General features: G+C 45.2%; 1 protein-coding gene across 4 annotated transcripts in view; it reads left to right on the top strand.

Annotated features, from left to right (window-relative positions):
* Positions 1-18,834, top strand: part of Btbd9 (BTB domain containing 9) — a 376,842-nt gene that overhangs the window by 114,512 nt on the left and 243,496 nt on the right. The gene's annotated exons all lie outside the window — the stretch shown is intronic.

The raw sequence follows: 18,834 nt of genomic DNA, 5'->3' as shown, positions 1-18,834 counted from the left end.
GGAGTGAGCTGTGTTAATGCTGAGAGGAAAGTGAAGTGTGGAGATAGTGCAAGGGGAGGAGTGAGAAATTAAATGGTATCTTTTTAGAAGTCTGCCTTATTGCAGTCTGCATTGCTCCTCGGGGATTTTCGACTGAGTACAAGAAAATCAGCAAGCACTTCTTGAAAAACCCAGAAGAAATTACTGCCATAAATTTTTATTTTTTTTCATGGTATAAAATCCTTAATTTAGATGGGGAGGGTTTATTACCAGTGTTTTCTTGGCATGGCTAAGTTCAATTAATTTCAGATGACAGGCCCTATACCCTCTCTCTTGGCTTTCATCCCCCTCCCCCACATGTGAGAAGTACACTTTGTTACTGGTTTGCCTGTGGCTCTGGAGACCTCATTAAGGGCCTGAGAAAGGGATTCTGTCTTTTTCTTTGACACCTTTCTGTTTTCTGCTGGATTCAGACCATTTGCATTGTCACATGTAAAGTATGTGTGGTGTGTGTAAGGAGGCTTGCAGACAATCGTAGTCATGTTTATACCCTTTACTGATTTCAAATGACTGTTGCAGGCTAAGAAATCATCACCACCGGTGTTCAGCTAAGATTGTGGCTCATCTTAAGACAGGGTCTCTGCATATGATGTGGGCAGATTTAGACAGGAAAACTTGCTTAGCTGCTCTGGCGGGTCATATGGAACATACCTGGTTGTTGGAAAGCAGGAACAAGATGTCAGCAGAATACTGTGTTTACTCATACTCCTAAGGCCTGGCGTAGCACCCTGCAATCTTCTAGTTCTTGTTCCTATCAGAGGGCCATGCGGGTATCTTACAAACAGGGGAAATAATCTATGGTGTTTCGTTCTGTTTTCCTCTGCATGGTAATATAACATCCATTGTACTGTGAATAAAAGGAGTCACAAGAGATTCATTACTGTTGTGAAGTGTACTATCTTTGTCTTTCTGCGTAGATCCTTTATTTTACTTACAAAGCAGATACAAAAATTAGAATTGAGGTGATAGAGACTATATATTGCATAAAAGCAATTCAAACAAAAGTTTTACCATTAAAACAAATAAATATTGTGCTTCAGAGGTTAGACTCTTGCTACATTAAGTGCTTGACAATTAATTAGCTATTGTCTCTAAAGTTCCCAATATGACATGTTACTTAAATACTATTATTAAGAATAGCTGGATTAGTAATAATAATGTTCAAGTGCCACTGGCAACAATGGGGAGATTTTAAAAATAAAGATAAATGCGTGTGATCATAGTCCAAGTGATTTGTGTGCTTGGTGTGGAGCAGGCGGTGCCCAGCGCAGTTTTCTAAGACTGCAGCAAGGAATGCTCAACGCCAGGCATAGTATGCGGAGGAGGAGGAGACAGAAGTGCTTAATTTGTTAATATTTTTAATCTGCTTTTTGTGTAGTGTTTAACCCCTTGTCAGTACGGTGTTCACTTAACAAAATTAAGGAGAAAGTAAGAAAGCTGACAGAAACCGGCTTGGCGCGAGGCCATGTCTGGAAGGTCACCCTCTAGCTGTCCGGAAGGTGACCCTCTAGCCGCTGATGTCAGCCGTTGCTTAGCTTCTCCCCCAAATGCTGGACCCTTCCTTAGTGTGTTTTTTGAGGAAAGAGTGGGACGTAATTGTTACGGATACAAATGTATGAGGCTTTAACTTCACAATAAAGGTTTTTTGCTCTGTGGAATTTATAGCTGAGGCAGGGGCCGCATTTGTTGTGGATGCAATTTTATGAGGAAAAAATCAATATGGGAGCCAAGAACTGACCCAGTCCCAGTAAGGAGTGGAATTACCGAAGTCCAAGGATACACACGAATCCTCAGTGTGGAAAATGGAGCTTATAAGAGGAATAAGATGGGACAGCTCAGTTTTTAGAATCAAACGTTTTTAAAATCAGGAGACAGTGCTTGTTAAGTTTCCCATGTTCCCTCTCGTGCTGATGGGTTTGGCTCTGTGACATGCTGGGGCCAGTGGACATTGGGAGAGAGGCACTTCTGGCCAAAGAGTTCATGCCATTGTGTTCCAGCTCGTTCGAAGTTGGTTCTTAGACATTTTATTTTTATGTTTTTTCAGTACTACTAGCTACTCAAGAGAAAACCATACAACTTTTGAAAAGTATATTGTGTCTAAATACTGAAAGAAAAGTGGCTTATGTTACATACAGCTTCTTGGTGCAGTCTGCTTTCGAAAGTGTCCTGCATTCCCTTGTCTGTGAATATGGGACATGGATGTGGACCGCTTCTGGCACTGTGGCTCATCCTTGATCCTTACGTGAGTCCTGACAAGACTTTTGTGTGGTGAAACACACAAAGCTAGCTTGCTTCTGGCCTTAGCTGTTACAGACTGGTGCCTCAGGCAGCCAAATTCATGGAGTAAACCACCTTCAGAAATGGCTAGATTTATGTCTCTGATAATTTATTGGGAATCATTTGAATGTTTGTCTTACTAGAGGTTTTCATTAATATGACAGTGACTTTAGAGTGTGTTTCCGTGAAGTCAGTGAGCCCCAAGGTCCGAGGGCACGCAGCCCCAGTCCGTGTTTCCGGCATGCCTGATGCATGCGTTCTAATTGAGTGCTCTTTCTGCATACCTGGCTGCTGCTGCCGACTTGGCGGCGTGGCTGCAGTTTGATCCTTGCTAAACTTGCTTCGGACCTGAAATAATGCCTTCGGACTGCCTGGGAGTCGGGAGACTGAGCAGCGCTGAAACCTTGGCCTCCGTACTGATTGCTCAGGAGTGGGAGTTTGTAGCAACAAGGCTTGGAAACCCTCCAGGAATCTCTGCTTTTCACTTTTGCGAGGTCAGTGGTCAGGAGTGGCCTTCTGCATTGACCATGGTTCTTTCTTGCTGAGAACTGTATTTGCAGTTTTCTGTCCCCTTCTCCCTCCTGCCCACTTTCTCTTTTCCTCGGTTTCCCTCCCGTCCTTTCTTTCCAGATAATGAGCTGGTCAGTGTGAAGAAGGGGACTCGCGCTGCTGTCACCGAGTCTCCTGTGCAGTGTCCGAGAATCCTGATAATTTTGAGGAGTCAGTGTGAAAATCACCCTTAGGAACAACTACTGGATGTAGCATCCTTTGTGTTAAGTGACATGATAGAAGAGGGAATAAAATTTGGAAAAGAAGAACATATTCTTGGGAACTGCGTTAGAGAATATAAATTACAAATCAATATAAATTTCAGAGGCTGCTTTAGCCAGCAGTTGTGTGTGGCAGCAGTAAGAGGTGGGAAAAATTCTCTCCGTGTGTACATTTTGAGAAATACAGTGTTTTTATTTGGTGCAGTTGCATATTCATTTCCAACAGACTGCATCCTAAAAGAATTGGGCATTTATAGATTTTATGAATATTCAGAGAGCCACCAAAACCAATTCTGTCCTTTACCTTATGTATCTATATCCATCTGTCATTTACTTGCTGGATGGCTCTAGCTCTGTTTGGTGGCATTTGCCTTTTGAGAAGCACTTCCTGCACTGATGAGGGGGCATGCCGGTGCCTTTGCTGCCTTGCTTGAAATTTCCTGTCCTGCTGTGGGACTTGGAAATTGTGTGAGGCCGGGGCAGGTCCTGCCTTCTTTGGCATTTGGTCTTACTCTTTTAAGCTTATCTGGGCATTGTTTTGAGGACATAGAGACAGCGAGACAGGCATTGATGGCAGTTGCTGCTGGTAAGTCATCAGGGAACTTGGCAAGCGGGCAAAAGCTGGAAGCCTTATCCATTTGCATTTTAATTGGTATGACCATAGCCTAAAGCCCAGATTTTAAAAGTTGTCCCATAAGCCTGTTCTCCCTTTACCCTTTCATGTTCCTCAAGCAATTTGTATCTTCAAAAAAAAAATCATGCTTCTCAGTGTTTTAATAAAACTCCTGATCCTTTTGATAAGTGTAGAAATCTTATATCTCCCTTCATATTAAAGTAAGAATGTAACAAAAGAAAGAGTCACTGACAGTCTCGGAAGGGGGCCCCTTTTCCCCTGAAGTCACAGGAGGAGAGGAGTGTGAGCGCAGGCCGCTTGCCTGCCTGCCACAGCATTTTACCTGTCCCTGCTCCTGACAGAGGATAGCGCAGGTCACTTTCACGTCGAGCCTGTACAGCTGCTTGGTTTTCTTGGTCACACAGAACAGAGAGCCTGCTTTATAAACATAACTCAGAAAAATGCCCTTCAGAATATACACGCCCCCCCCCCCAGGGTTTTGATATGACTCATGTCCTCTCCCACTGCCTCACGGCTTTAAATACTTAGATAGGAAGAGAGAAACAGATGAAAGTAATTAAGATGGGATAAGTAAGACATTCTTATTCATGAGCACATCCTCGTCTCTGTCACCGTTCTCGTGGGGCTGTTATTGCTCCTCTTTCTCGCCGTCTTTACCACCTAGATCTGTCTGCACAGTCAGCTGGGACTTGTCCTTCAGTAGCCACCCCGCTCTGTGCAGGCCTGGCTTTCTGCCCTCCCCAGGATTCAGAGACTTTTGCTTTGTGTCATCCCTGGGTCTTCTAGGGTATGGCAGAAAGGAGGGGACGGGTTTTCCTAGGTGAGATTCCGAGTGGGTGCCTTGGCCCATCCATGTGGCTGCAGATGTGCTGGTTCCTGTCCCTGTGGTGCGAATGGGTCTTCTGCGTCCTTTTCTTCTTGTTGCTGTTGTTTATAATTTTTTGGGGCCAGCAGTCAAACCCAGAGCCTTGCGCTTGCCAGGCAGGCGCTGCCCTGCTGAGCTGAACCCCTGGCCCAGAGTTAGCATTCTGTCAGTGGTAAGAATGGATGGAGAGGGGGGCTGGGGATTTAGCTCAGCGGCATAAGCACCTGCCTTGCAAGCAGGCGGTCGTGAGTTCAATCCCCAGTACCAATAAAAAAAAAAAAAATGGATGGAGAGAACTAGCATTCCTTGAAGAACCCCTATGTGAGTTGCAGGCAGTGGAACTCCTGACCCCTGGTCCTCACAGCGTTCCCAGGAGATGGAGTTGTGTTATTTGCCCGACTTGGACTCTGTTGTAGGTGGATGCAGGACCAAACCCAGAGCTACTGCTTCTACATTGGACAGAGTTGCTGCATCGGTTCTATTGAACGGAGCAGTCCATTCACACGTGTTCAGATTGCTTTATTTTAGGACTGACAGAAGAGGGAAAATTATTTAGAAACTTACTAAAATAAATACATTTTAAAAATCAAAATGTATGCATTTTGCCTCATTCTACCTACTGTTGGTGTAAGATCTTGTGCACTGCTTTCAGGCCATACCATTTTTGTTGAGTAGAAAACCAAAAATATATGCAATTTACTCTTATTTCAGTTCTTACTATGCAGAGAACTATGGCCCCTTTTAATAGAGTTGAGTTGTAATGATGAAAATGTAATGTATAAGGGGCTGGGGATTTAGCTCAGTGGCATAAGCGCCTGCCTTGCAAGCGTGTGGTCGTGAGTTCAATCCTTGGTACCGGTAAAAATACAAAAATACAAAAAAAAAAAAAAGAAAAAAAAAAAAAAAGAAAATGTAATGTATATACAGTGACTATTTACAAGCAGACATGTTCACATATAATAAATTGAATACGTGTATTTGTATAATTTTGAGTCTGCCTTCACCGTGTCTTAAAGTAGGCAGAATGGAGGCCCTAAGCCCACTTCAGAGTCAGATTTCAGCACCCTTAGCACCGTGGCTCTGTCCCACGGCTGTGGGGAATTCACTCCCCAGCGTGCCTACCTCTGTCCCGCTCCCGGTCTGTTCCGCTTTACTTTGCTTTGCTTTTTTATTCTCCAGAATGTGTTGCAAGTGGAGCAGACTCAGACTTGAAAAAAGTTTACATTTGGTGAGGGAAGTTTGGCAGCGTGAAGGTGGTCTGATTGTGAAGGCATGGACTGAGATAAACAATTGTATTTAAAAGAAAAAGAAAAGTTTGTGTTTTTGTCAGTTCAAAAAGATTAGCCACTGAACTTTGGCCTTTGGAAATTGCACTTTGAGTACTTGACCACCAGAGGGCGCTGTGCTACTGCAAACCAACTCAAGTCAGAAGTCGTCAAATCTCTCTCCTCCTCGCTAAAAAGATAAAGGATTTATATTCTTGTAATGCCAAATCAGTTCATACTTAACATTCAGCCTTTAGCCGTGGAAACTTGTTTGAATGACAGTAATGGCTTCATTTCAAGTTATTTAAATGTTTAATGCTGTGTAATTTACTCAAATGTGTGTAATCCTTTATTTAACTAGATGAAAATAATGTTCTGTTAACATTGTTTTTAGCATTAATTAATGTGACTAATTACAGTTAAAAACACTAACCCAGGTTCCTTATTTGCTGCATGATCAGCCTGTAGAGGGACTTCTCTGGCCCCAGGTGCTCTCTGGTCCTGGTTCTGTGCTCAGCCCTGTTCCTCGCCCCCACCCGTCCCCCCACCCTGCTGTTTTTGCCGTTAATTTGATCCCAGTGCACTGACATCTGTTCTCCGTAGCCAAGCTGTAGGTCCCTTTCCTCTGAAAATTGGCCTTGGAATGAAAAGAACTTGGTAACAATGTTTTATCTTCTAAAGTGGATGCAGCAGCCATTGCAACCACTAAGTTACCATCTGCACTTAGAAAGAGGTGCATCTTGGCATCGCCAGTCCCACACACACAGGAGACGGCAGAACTCGTTTTCAGCTGGGAAAGGTGGGACCTCTGTGCTCCTGCCTGGAGACCCGGCCGGCTCGGCAGGTGCTTCTGCTGACTGCCAGTAATGAGGAAAACGCAGTCAGAAGCCTTGCCGTTTCCGAGGCTTGAGTCTGGCCTTGGAAATCTCTGAGTGTAAGTCAAAACCAGGTAACAGGTTCCTGACAGCCTGCTTGTACTGCTGTGATGTGTTATATTAAAACTGCCTATTACAGGTCTCTGTTTGTAGGTATAAATAATTTTTTGTTAAACAGTGTTCCTCTGGGGTACTGAAGAAATTTTTACCCATTGAAATTTTTGAGAGAGATAATTTTTTTCAAAGTAATTGTTGAGTCATAGAAAGCTTTCTTATTCTAAATTATGTGGAAGTTTTGTTTATAATTGGACAGAATTTTAAAGATTAAAGTATAAAAGTATCCCGTAAGTTTTAGATTGAATACTTGGATTAGAATGCTTTCTATGTCCAAAAACATAAACAGAATTTGTCAACAATAGGGAGTGGCACTATTTTAGCTAAAACCTTAAATAGAAAGCCTAAACTTAATTTAATGAGCAAAATTCAGTCTTATTAACACATTGATCTTTATCTGTAACTTTAAAAATAACTTATATATTGGTACCACACCCTACTTTTCTGTAACATAATTTTACATGTATATATAAACATAATTTTAAAACATAAACAGCCACACCACACAGTTCTCAGTTGGGTAAGGCAAATGATTGAAATAAAGAATTTCATTAATTCTTAAATATAGTCCACATAGCACTTTTAGATCAGGTTATGAAATTCGTGAGAAAGTGACCCAAGTTTAAAAATCATATTGCTGTAGTTGTTTTTATTCTTCTTTGTCGGGCCCCTAAGTAGTGCCCAGCACTCTGGAGCCCCTCCCACGTACTGAACGGGTGTAATGGAAACGTTGTCCCCATTTTCTCCTGAGGGAAACAGAGGCAGACAGCCTGGCCTCTCACCCTCAGGTGAGGCCCTCCACCTGGAGGCGTGGGGTGTGGGGCCCAGGCTCGTGCCTCAGGCCAACCCTGGTCATTTCTCTAAAATGGGATTTGATTATTCTTTTTCCATTTGATCCAGTACAGAAGACACAAGAAGGGGATTTTAACTTCTTGAGAACTTTGAGCCTGAGGATAAAAGGTATCTGCAGTGTAGTTTTCTGCCTCGCGTGCTTCCTGAAGGTGAATGTGGCTGTCTTCTTCATATGAAAGACAGTAAGCAAGCTTGAAAAGCAGAGCACTGGGAGCAGACAGATGTGTGGGCCCCTCATCACAGACACACAAGCAGGCAGTGCTTTAATTATCCCTAATGCTTCCCTCTGGACCAGCTAGGGGCTGGGGATTTGGGTTTTGGCTTATTGCCTCCTTGCTTTGTGGTTTCCTCTCACTTGAGAATGAAGTCTAGTATGTATTTCTACTGGGCATGGTGGTACATACCTGTAATTCCAGCACTTGGGAGGCTGAGGCAGGAGGATTGCTGTCAGTTCAGGCTCATCCTGGGCTTCATAGCGAGTTTAGGATCAGTGTGAACTACATAGTAAGACCTTATCTCAAAAGAAACACACAAATGCACACTTTCTCTCTCCAGACATGCACACACACTTTTATATTTATATACATATATATGTGATGATAGACTGATTTCAGAGACACAGTGTTTTCAGATTAAATTAAACCATAAATTACGACATAACGTCTCCTAAAGGCATTTTATGTTGTAATCTGCTAAAATACTGGAAAAGCTAAATACTGCAAAAGTAGCAGTAAAGTGAAGAAAGCAAACAGGTGCTTAATATTGTGTGAGCAGGAAATGGTTACTGGTGAAGTACATGCAGTGAACGGTTAGCAGCGGCACACGGAGCGCTTTAACTTGCTAATGTGGTTCCTCATGGCCTGGCTCTGCTGGTGCCGCTCAGGCCCGGTGCTACTGTTAGGGAACAGGCGCTGTGCCTCTCCTGCCAGCACGTAGTCCTTCAGAGCACAGGTCACACTCCCATTTAGGGACAGCCCCGCCCTCTCCTGATTTACCCTGGAGCACTTGTCTTTCCCTGTGCTTGAGGGTTTTTTTCTTTTTATAAGTTGTTTTGTTTTAAAACAGGATCTCACTATGTAGTTTAGGCTGGTGTTGAGCTCAGGGTGATCCTCTTGCCTCAGCCTCCCAAGTACCAGGATTACAAGGTATGCCACCATGCCCAGCTCTGTTTGAGTTTTGTCCTGTGTTTTTTTTTTTTTTTTTGGCTCTTTTGGTATCTGTGACCTAATCGATGCCTGCACTCCGAGAGCCGGCTCTGGTGGTGGTCCCCTCCTAAACAGCTTCTTCGTTTCACCTCAAAACGCTTGCCACGTATTCTCATCACAACTCACTTTGGGTCTTTTTGTGCCCCTGTTCTTCTGCCCTCGGTGCCCCTGTCCCGGCTGACTTGGAAGAAACATGGAGGAGTCCCTGCCCTGGTGTTGAACCTGTGTCATCTTTGGTTCCCCACTACCTGGGGCGCCCTAGGTCATGGCTGCTCGTGGGAAATGAGTTCTGTCACCTGTGTGTCTGAAGGACTACGGTTCTGTCCTAGAGGCAGTTACTGCCTCGCGCCTTGGCTCTTCTTGTTCGCCGGCTGGGCTGTGGGTCCTGACCAGCCTGGAACAGCTAGCACCGTCTCTGGTGTGCAATAGGAAAGCGCCCTTAGCTCTGGCTGCGTCTTTGAGATGGTAGCAGCCAAGCCTTTCTTTTGATTGTCAAGATCCTTGCTACCCAGGGAGCTGTGGGCTGTGTGTAGGGATGAGCAGCAGGCCTGGGGCCGCACCCAGGCCTCCTGACCCCTGATCTGTCTGATCGCATTTCTGCCACACGTCCCTTCTGTCTGGCTGCCAGCGAGGGGAGCCTCTGCAGGCTGTGCGGGTCCAGGGGCTTCGGCCAGCGGATTTGACAGACTAATAGGTCGTTAGCCAGCTCCAGTGCATTGTCCTGCGCGTGGCTCCATGGCAGTGGGCAGCCTCAGACAGAGGACAGAGGGATTACAGGGGATTTGACCAGACAGGAATGCTACACTTCTGGAATTAAAAACAACAACTTAAAAAGACAAGGCAGTGCCAAAGTGGGAAAAAATAGGATATTTAAAGTAGAAAGAGATTAAAATCTTTGCAATTTGATTTTTATAATTGAAAAGGAAAAAGATGAACCCTCCAGAAGAGAACCAGAAATAGGGTATGTAATACTGAGATTAGACCCTTCAAGAAAGAAGGCATGTGAGTATAGTCGGCCCTGTAAGTTAGGACAATTCATATGATACAAATGCTGACAAGTTAAGTGAAAAAAATACAGAAAGAATGTTCTAAGGTTTAAATGACATGTATAAATGCATTTTTAAAAGGAAGTATAACAAATGTTACTTTTATTTTTTAAAGACTATTATAAAATGAAAAGACTGAGTGATTCTTTAAAGTTTTTTCTTACATTTTCTATTTTTTAGAATGAACATGGCTTTTTGAAATTTAAAAAGCACCATAAAGTGAGAAACAAATTGTTTAATAAAGCGGTTGAGCTTTCCCTTCGGATTGAACACTCTTTGCAAAACTGCTGGGCTTTGTTTGACCTTTTAAAAAGCCGTTTGCAGAGTGTGTCTGTGCGGTGAATGCTGGCCGCATGGCCCTGGGAGGACAGACAGCCTAGGAGCAGAAGCTACCGGTGCTGTGCCAGCCCCGCCGTCAGGCCTGAGGCTGCTGCCCCTGCTGGGCTGTGCCCTGGTTTACGGAGACCGACACTGGGTCCTCCACGTCCCTGAGGTCCCCTGCAGCTCTGAAGCTGGATGCTTCTCATTCTTCTCCAAGCCATTGGCTTCCTCCTTTCCTTCTCATGTTTCCGGGGAGCATCTCATGGCTCCTAAGTGGGAAGGCCAGGTCTACTTTAAACTCTGACTCTAGGAAGTGCTGTTGTAGATGATGTATACCTTCATAAAATTTCAGGTGTAAAGTATAAATAGAGCCAGCTGTGGTGGCAATGCCTAGCGTCTCCGCCCATGGGAGACTGGGTGGGACAGGAGGGTTGCCATGAGTTTGAGCCACTGGGGCTGCATCATGAGTTCAGGCCAGCTTGAACTGCATAGTGAGCCCTGCTTTAAAGAAACCCCCCAAAACCAAACAAAAATTAATTATATTTATAAAACATATATTATTTATTAAACAGTGTTTTGTAAGCTACATATTTATTTCATATACAATACAATATATATTCTTAACCATGTATTAATTTTCCTGGATACTTCTGAAAACCTTCAGGGAGTCACTTTTTCTAACTGGGGACTTTATTCACTATAGTAAATATTTCATACTGTTTGTGTCCATTTTTAAGATCTGGACTAGGGGCCAACAAACGTAGTCAAGTGCCAGGAAGTGAATATTTCAGGCTTGGCAGGCCACGTAAAGTTTCCATTGTGTGTTCTTCTTTCTTTAACTAACTTAATGCACGAGCCATTCTTGGCTCATCGGCCCTAGTTTGTTGACCTCTGTTCAAAACCTTGGAGGAACAAGCAAGTATTTGTCACACTGGTGACATTTGCAAACTACGTTTCCCCTCTCCAGTCCTGGGATAGGTCTCAGCCAAGCATAGCAGCACATGATATAATCCCAGCTGCGAGGAGCAGAGGGAAGAGTACCACAATTCTGAGGCTGTCCCGCATGTCTCACAAAGGATGGCATGTAGCTCGGTGGCAGAATACTTCCCTAGCATGTGGGGGCCCTGGGTTTGATTCCCCAGTTTCACAGAGTTTCTGGACTATGACGAAGACGAGAGAAGAGAATTTATGTAACGTGTAGCCAGCACTATATTGCTTTGTCTGATTCCTCAAATGTCTGCATACCCAAGAATTAGAGAATCTATATCACTGGTACTGTTTTGTGTTGCTCATGTAGTGTCTTTTATGCTATTTCTGGACATGTCTTAGGGCTGTAGGTTTGGGTAAGGACTCTACGAGTTAACCCCATGCTTTCAGCGGGCTCCAGCTGGTGCTTTAAATCCTCCCTTCTGGACCTAGGGTAGGAGCACAGTTTTAGAGCGAGCTTCCTCCCAGCGTGGTCATTTATCCCCTGCCTGGCCTTCATAAGCTAGTTTCCTCATCTCTAAAGTGAGGACAGTAGCAGACCCTGTCAGGTGGGGATCCTGCGAGCGTCAGAGGGGTCCGGCTCAGGGAGAGGCACGTGATCGACACGTGATTGTTGTTTCTCCTCTTGTGTAGAGGATGTTCCATAGTCCTCTGCAGGTGCTGATCAGCATCTCAAATCATAGCCCGGAAAGTGTTGTCATAACGCTGACCCACATGTTACCTACATCCATTCTCCTAAATCTGCAGCCCACTTTCTGCTTGTTGACTTACTTGGTTTGCTTTAAGTTAGTTAATCCTCATCAGACATAACAGCTAGTGATGACCTCTGGAAGACTGGAGGTAAAAAGCCTCCTCAGCAGTTCTGGTTCTCGTCCTGTGGTCCGAGTGCCCTGTGCACGGGTTATTTTGTGTTTCCTTTCACTTCTGTTGCGCTCCTCTGGAACCAAGAGCTGGGCATGGCCTCCAACTGAGGGCTTCAGGCATTTCACTCATGCCTTGGGCGAATGTTTACAGGGAAGACCTGCAAAATGCCGAACACCGTGCCTGGAGCCAGATACACAGCAGTGAATGAGACCGCGTCCTTGCTCTATGTGCCTTACATTCCAGCAGGCAGACTGACAGATGAGGTGTGAAGAAATGCATGTCACACTGTGCTTGTAATGTTTTGAAGAAATTGGGCTGGGGTCATGAGCCAGCAGGATGGCTGAGTTTGGGCAAGGGATGCTAGGACAGGACAGTCAGCAGGGCCTCTTTGGAGAAGACAGGTGATCCAGGACATGAATGATAAGAAATCGTCATGCAGCGAACTCAGGGAAGTGTGATCCTGGCTGGTGAACATTAAGGGCGAAGGCGCTGGGTGGTAACCAGCTTGGAGGTTCAAGGAATAGAAGGAAGAACCCCATATATTAAATCTGCTGGGCGGCTCTTAGGGTGTGGTGAGAGTGATGGTTAGAAATGAGGGAGGGCAGAGAGGTAGACAGGAGCCGGGTCCTGCAGGGCTTCGGTGGGATGCAACTCATTTAAGTGGGTGATGATGGGAAACCACTGGGGGCTAAAGCCAGGTGACTAAGTTGGGTTGTATTTTTGAAAGATCAACCATTAGGGCCTAATGTGAGAACAGAGTATAGCGGGAACAAGAAGTCAGACAGGCAGGGGAAGGTGAACAGAGCTTGGAGAAGGATCTGCCAGGGAGTAGGCAACAAACAAGGACAAGATCTTCAGGGACTGTGAAAGAGTCTTCCCATATGGGAGAGCACAGTGGCTGCATGAGGCACGTAAAAACACAGATTGAGCAAGATGGGCCTTGCTGGTGAAAGAGCCAGGAGCCATTTCAGGAAACAGGCTGCGTCAACTCAACTCAACGTAAGAGAAAGGGGAGTCGCGGGGAAGGACGGGACTGGTGGGCGCTGGCGTCAAGGGAGAGGACGCCAAGCTGTGCTTGTATGTCCCATGAGAGCGGCAGCCCGGGAGCAGGACTTGATGATGCAGGAGAGTGTCCCTGGATCAGGTCAGGGGCTGGGCCCCTGGGACCAGCTCTTGATAGAAAGGAGGGCAGCTCTTCCCTTTACCAGGAGGAAAGGCCCGGCGTGGGGAGGGGTGTACATAGTGGATGGCGTGAGGCAGGCCTGCAGTGTCCCGCTTGCAGTTCCCACGTGTGCTGCGCATCCCCGCTATGCAGTGCCCTGGCTCCTTTCTTGCTGCTTTGCTGAGTTATTTGTGCAATTTCATTTCTTTTCCTTACTCAGGCTGGGGATCTTAGATACAGATCTGTTTACATGTCTGTCTCCTCTCTTAAACTGGTATCTCTTCAACAAGAGCAGTTGTCTTTGTATCTCCAGACACAGCTCTGTGTTTGGCAAGAGCTGAGTTGAAGGAATGACAGCTCCATCAGTGCAAAGAGCTTGCAAAGCAGCTACACAGATGCGCTGCTGAGGGAAGCAGTTCGAGAGTGAGCACAGAACTAAGTGTTTACATTGGTGGGAAAATTAGTAAGATTTCCGTTTTACAGGGTGAGTAGATTGCCACCCATCATGGTAGAGGAGTAGCCGAAGGTGAGGAGGAGCAGCCCCCAGTGGCCTCGTGGCAAGAAGGGGCTTCGAAGCCCTCCTGATGCCTGACATGCTGTTCCCATCTCGGGAGGAGGCCAGGGCCGAGGGTATGAGGGAGAAACAGGCCCTGGCGTGCTTGCCGGGCTCCTGCAGAGAGGGAGGCTGAGTGCTTGGAGCAGGGCGCCTGTCAGGGAGGCGGCCTGTGTGGACTTGGGTTGCAGAGCATTTCCAGGGGGTGTGTGGAGCTCTTGCCCACATGCCTTCCACTTGGGTTGGGTTGGGGGAGAACATGCACAGTAGCTGCCCACACCCGATATTATACAGCACATCCAAAATGAAACACGAGCCCTGAGTTAGAAGCTGTGCAATCTCAATGAATGCCGCGTGCCCCGAAATTAATGTTCCATGGGTGCTCCGGGCTCAGGTGACAGGGTGTAAGTTATACGCAGCCCAACTGTTCTTTTAACTGCCGCATTAAGCATCATGAAATGAGTTACCCTGAAAGGAACCATCTGAATAAAGCAGCTTTTTTAGCTCCTTGCTGCACGACCCCAGGTCATCACTGTTGATGTGGGAGCTTTTCTCCCACTTGTCACCCTCTGGCCAATAATGGACAGGAGTTCTTCAAGCCGGGCACCCTGGCTTGCTGTCCTCGCCTCCCTTACCCCTGCCACACACACACATAGTGCTGCCAGCCCTGCCGCGGACGCAGGACCACACAGCCTCTCCTGTAGCCCCCGTCCCAGAGGCCTGTGGGAGGCCACTGAGGACAGGTCAGAGTCCAGACCTGCTCTGCAGCGTTCATTGTCTCCAGGCTCATTGCGGTGCTGCTTTCATCATTCCCCTGGATTGCTACTTTTCAAAACAGTTTACAGTGTGCAGCCTCATTTTATTTTACATTAAGCTGACAGCCTAATGTCTCACCACGTGTCAACTGGGAATACAGTTCTGTACTCACTGTGCTGTGCCATCTTGCCAAGTTCTGTCTTTGTTACTTAGCCCTCATTCAGAAAGGAATTAATTTGAATTACATGATGCTGTGATTGTCTCCTTGAAGAGAGCTAGGTTCTTGCACACCTCTGGAAAGGATCGATTAGTGGTTGTACTTGAGCCTTCCAGGTTATGTGCGGTTCTGTTCTCTCTCTTTCATGTTGTACTGGGGGGCAGGGGGGTCGGTTTCCCCTCATGTTAGAATTAAGTCTGTTTTGACTCTTCCTACTCATTAGGATTTTCAGGGGATTCTTCCTTCTGTTTTTACTTCCTCTTACCTGAGAAAAGTTCGTAGAGATGGAAAGTCATTTTTGAATCTAAATACAGTGTTCTGTGTTTAGAGAGGATTTGTAAGAGAAAAGAAGTCGTAAGAGGAAAGAGATTCATGTTGTTGAAGGTGCCCACGTGCCAGCTTACTTCCCCAAAAGCACACACAGGCACCCATCACTGTGTTTCTCACTGCTGAGCACGTGTGATGGTGGCCTGGTGTCTGGCAACAGTGTGACCCACACGGGAAGGGCCCCATTGTAGATGGGTGCTAGATCCAGAACTGGCAGTGGGATTGTCTGCGAGAGGAAGAAAGGATTTCTGGGTAGGGAGTAGAACAGGCAGGTGATGAGGCTTCTGCTATGCATATTAGCATGTGGAGTATGATTGAAAACTACCGTGTTTAAAAATTTTTAGAATTTATTAGAGTAAGACACATTGTAGTTAATCCCTTTCAAGATACCCTCACATTGAACACACCAGCCTGTTATTCTTGCCATTTTCTGAAGCAGTTCTGGAGTCTCTTTCGTGATTTTATTTATGCTACTGTGGTTGCCTCAATGTCCTGAATTGTTTCAAAATGTTTACCTTTCATGGGCATTTTGACTTTGGTAAAGAGCCAGAAGTCATGTGGTTCCGGTGAATATTATTCTGGTGAATAAAGTGGACAAGGACACATTATAATTTTTACTTGGCAGAAATGTCTATAAACTGTTGATCAGTACGGATCATAAATTATGATGAATGTTAAAATTTTAAAAACAATTATTACAGTAAAAGACACATTGTCCTCTTTCCCTCTCAGAATATTCACAATGCTCCCCCTCACCTTGACCGTGGTTATTCCATTGTTCTTGGTGGTGTGTCTTCTACTGTAGCATGATTTTTAACATGTAAATGTTTACTATATCTTTCACTTATGTTTTCATTCCTTAGAACAATGGGTTTGATGGGATTTAGTGGTGTGTTCTGTTCATGAACTGCAAACAAAATTAGAGCTTTTTGCTTTTATGCTATTTTGCATGGAGACAATCTCAGAATCTTAGCTGTACTAATTTTTTAAAGAATTTGATGATCTCTTAGTTACTTTTCTCTCATTGCTGAGACAAAATACCACCCACATTTAAAGGGGGACAGGTTTATTTAGCTCATGGTTTGCAGAGGTTTCAGTCCATAATTGACTGGCTCCAATGCAGGGTGGCTTGGCTAAGGGGCATCATGGGGCCCACAAGACAGCCAAGCCAACATACTGTATCCAGGCTGCCAGAATTAGGGCAGTGCCAAACCAGTCAGTGGACTGAATTAATAATCGGCCACCCTTACTTTTAGGACCCTTCATCCTAGCATTGAACCATAAATTAGCCACACACTAGATTCAGCCACCCGTGGAAAAAAAAGCCCCATTTATGACCAGAGGAGGCTTTGGGGGGACATCTAGACACAAGACATAACATCTGCCCATACTTAATTTAGAAGGGCAGGAAAACAGAATATGTAACCCATCACTGACCATGGGGTGGCACTTTTCTCAGAACTGTCTGTACCGTAAAAGCTCCTAGGCAGAGTGCTGTATGACTATGTGTGGTCTTCTGCCTTAGCTCCAGGATTGGTAGAAATACCTGCCATTTATTGGGCACTTGCAAAGGGTTGCATATCAAATAACAGCACTCCTCAACCCACAAGCACCCTGGAAAAGAAGGCATCGCTCCCCTGATTGATAGATGAGGACGCTCTGTCTCAGTTCGCCAAGAGTCTTGACCTTGGGAAGGACAAGGCAGAGGTTCAAGACTACTTTACTTTATCTGGTTCCAGGGAGTGGTGACTTTCAAAATAAGTTTCAAGTGCTCCCCACCCTTTTTCTATTTTTCTAAGCAGTCTATTACAAAAGATCACAAAGATTTTAGTGTGCCTCACTTGAGGCTTGGGATCTGAAGTGAATATTCTCGTTCTGGATTGAGCAGTGATGGCAGCATGTATCATTGTGACTTGGTGGCCCTGTTTTACCAAGGTGGTCCAGAAAGGGAGTGTTGCTCTATGCATCACTAATTCAGTTCTGGGGTTGGACTTTAAGGTGGTGAGAATGTTAAGAAGCAGGACTTTGTCCCTCCAAAGATGTTGATAACCTTGCCGTTGTACTGTTAGCTTCCCAGTCACAGTGCACCCCCTTTGTTTACTGACGTTAAGGACAGTATACGCTGTATGCTTTCTCTGTCTTCCTACTTCCTCCCATCTACCCTTTGTGGATTATTAGATAAACATACCACGAAAAGTCAGCGCTGGGTTAGCCAGGGCTTGGGGAAGACTGTGTGAGCGGGAAGCCATCCTGGGGGAGCAGGATGGCTGTGTGTGTGTGTGTGTGTGTGTGTGTGTGTGTGTGTGTGTGAATTTCCATTACTGTGTTGTGTGTCTCTCTGCAGCCTCATTAACAGTGTGATTTGCAGAGAACATCTTGAGCTTTTTGAGAACTCCTGAAACTCCTACTTTGCCTTCATCTGCAGGCAGGATAATTGAGGCATCCTCAGTCCACTTTAGCAGCACTTCTTCCTGTAGACTGTGCTGCAGTTTGAGTGTTCAGCAAGGTCCAAGACAATACAATGCGTGGAGCTGTGATTCTCATTCCGAGATCACAGCAAGGCGGGATTTCAGCTCACAGGCAGACCTAGGGTTGCTTGGCCATTATGCAGTGGGAACCTCTTATAATTGCCATAGTCTCTTCTGATTCTCAGCCTAGTGACTTTTTAGTTTTTGTTTTTTTTTTTTTAAAGGAAAACAGTGTCCTAGCTCTTTCCCGTAGTTGCTGAAATGGTGTCCCATCAAGTTGGAAGGTAAGTGAAGAAGTGGGTCAGAGTACATCCAGAAGCCAGGAACCCACCTTCCTTCCCTCCTGCAGGTTCTGCTCTGTCTTCCTGGCCACGTCCTTCTCAGTGGAGAGAGACCACAGCTGGTCTTCTAAGGGCAGCATGGGAAGAATAGTTAAGATCAGTCCTGCAGAAAGGGGAGGAGATGTCTGTAGAAGAATGATGAGATTTAATGCCAGCCTCGCTGCTGGCCATGAGATGCTCTGAAACAACTGGGAGGAGGCTAGAGGCAGTCACGTCATACTAACAGACCATTCTTCAGGCATCTCCGTACCCAGAGACACCTAAAAGACCAGTAAATGGATTATGTCCGGTGATATATATGGGCAAACCAGTAGATATTCATATCAATAAAGTAAAAACAAAAATACTTGGAAGATGGCAAAGCTCATGAGAGCACAGTAGTTGCGAGTATATAACCTTTATTGCACCTGTCCCCCTCCGTGTATATACCCTCAAGCAGAGACTGGTTGTAAAAGTTTTGAGCTCCTCAGCCTTTGCCTCGTAGAAGGAGGGAAAAGAGAAGAAACAGTGTCTTGGACTCAGGCTACTTCAGCTTGTCAACTACACATACTTTACAAAATATTTGTTACTGCACGTGTGTAGTGATGTTTGGATTCCTTGTGGGCTACGCATCTGTAACACATCTTAATTCATTTTTCATTCCCTTTTATTTCCCTCTGTTTGCTGTCTTACCCATCTTTTGATTCCCTTGCTGTTTGGTTTTTTGTACACGTTTGCAGTACACAATGTTTATGTTCCTTGCATGGAGTTGGCATATGCATGTAACTCATCTTTTTGCCTTACCTAATTATGCAGAATATAGAACATCCATGTACAGTAGGGACAGTCTCAATTTTATAGATGGAGAAATTCAGGCTCACAGAAAGTATAGAGTTAGAAAAGAAAAAGGTGATGGG

The sequence above is a fragment of the Cavia porcellus genome, unplaced genomic scaffold, assembly GCF_034190915.1.
Source record: "Cavia porcellus strain 051 isolate PalLab524CR breed Dunkin Hartley unplaced genomic scaffold, mCavPor4.1 scaffold_28, whole genome shotgun sequence".
Classification (NCBI taxonomy): Eukaryota; Metazoa; Chordata; class Mammalia; order Rodentia; family Caviidae; genus Cavia; species Cavia porcellus.
The sequence above is the reverse complement of the archived record's forward strand: the minus strand, read 5'-3'. Positions and strand labels throughout refer to the sequence as shown.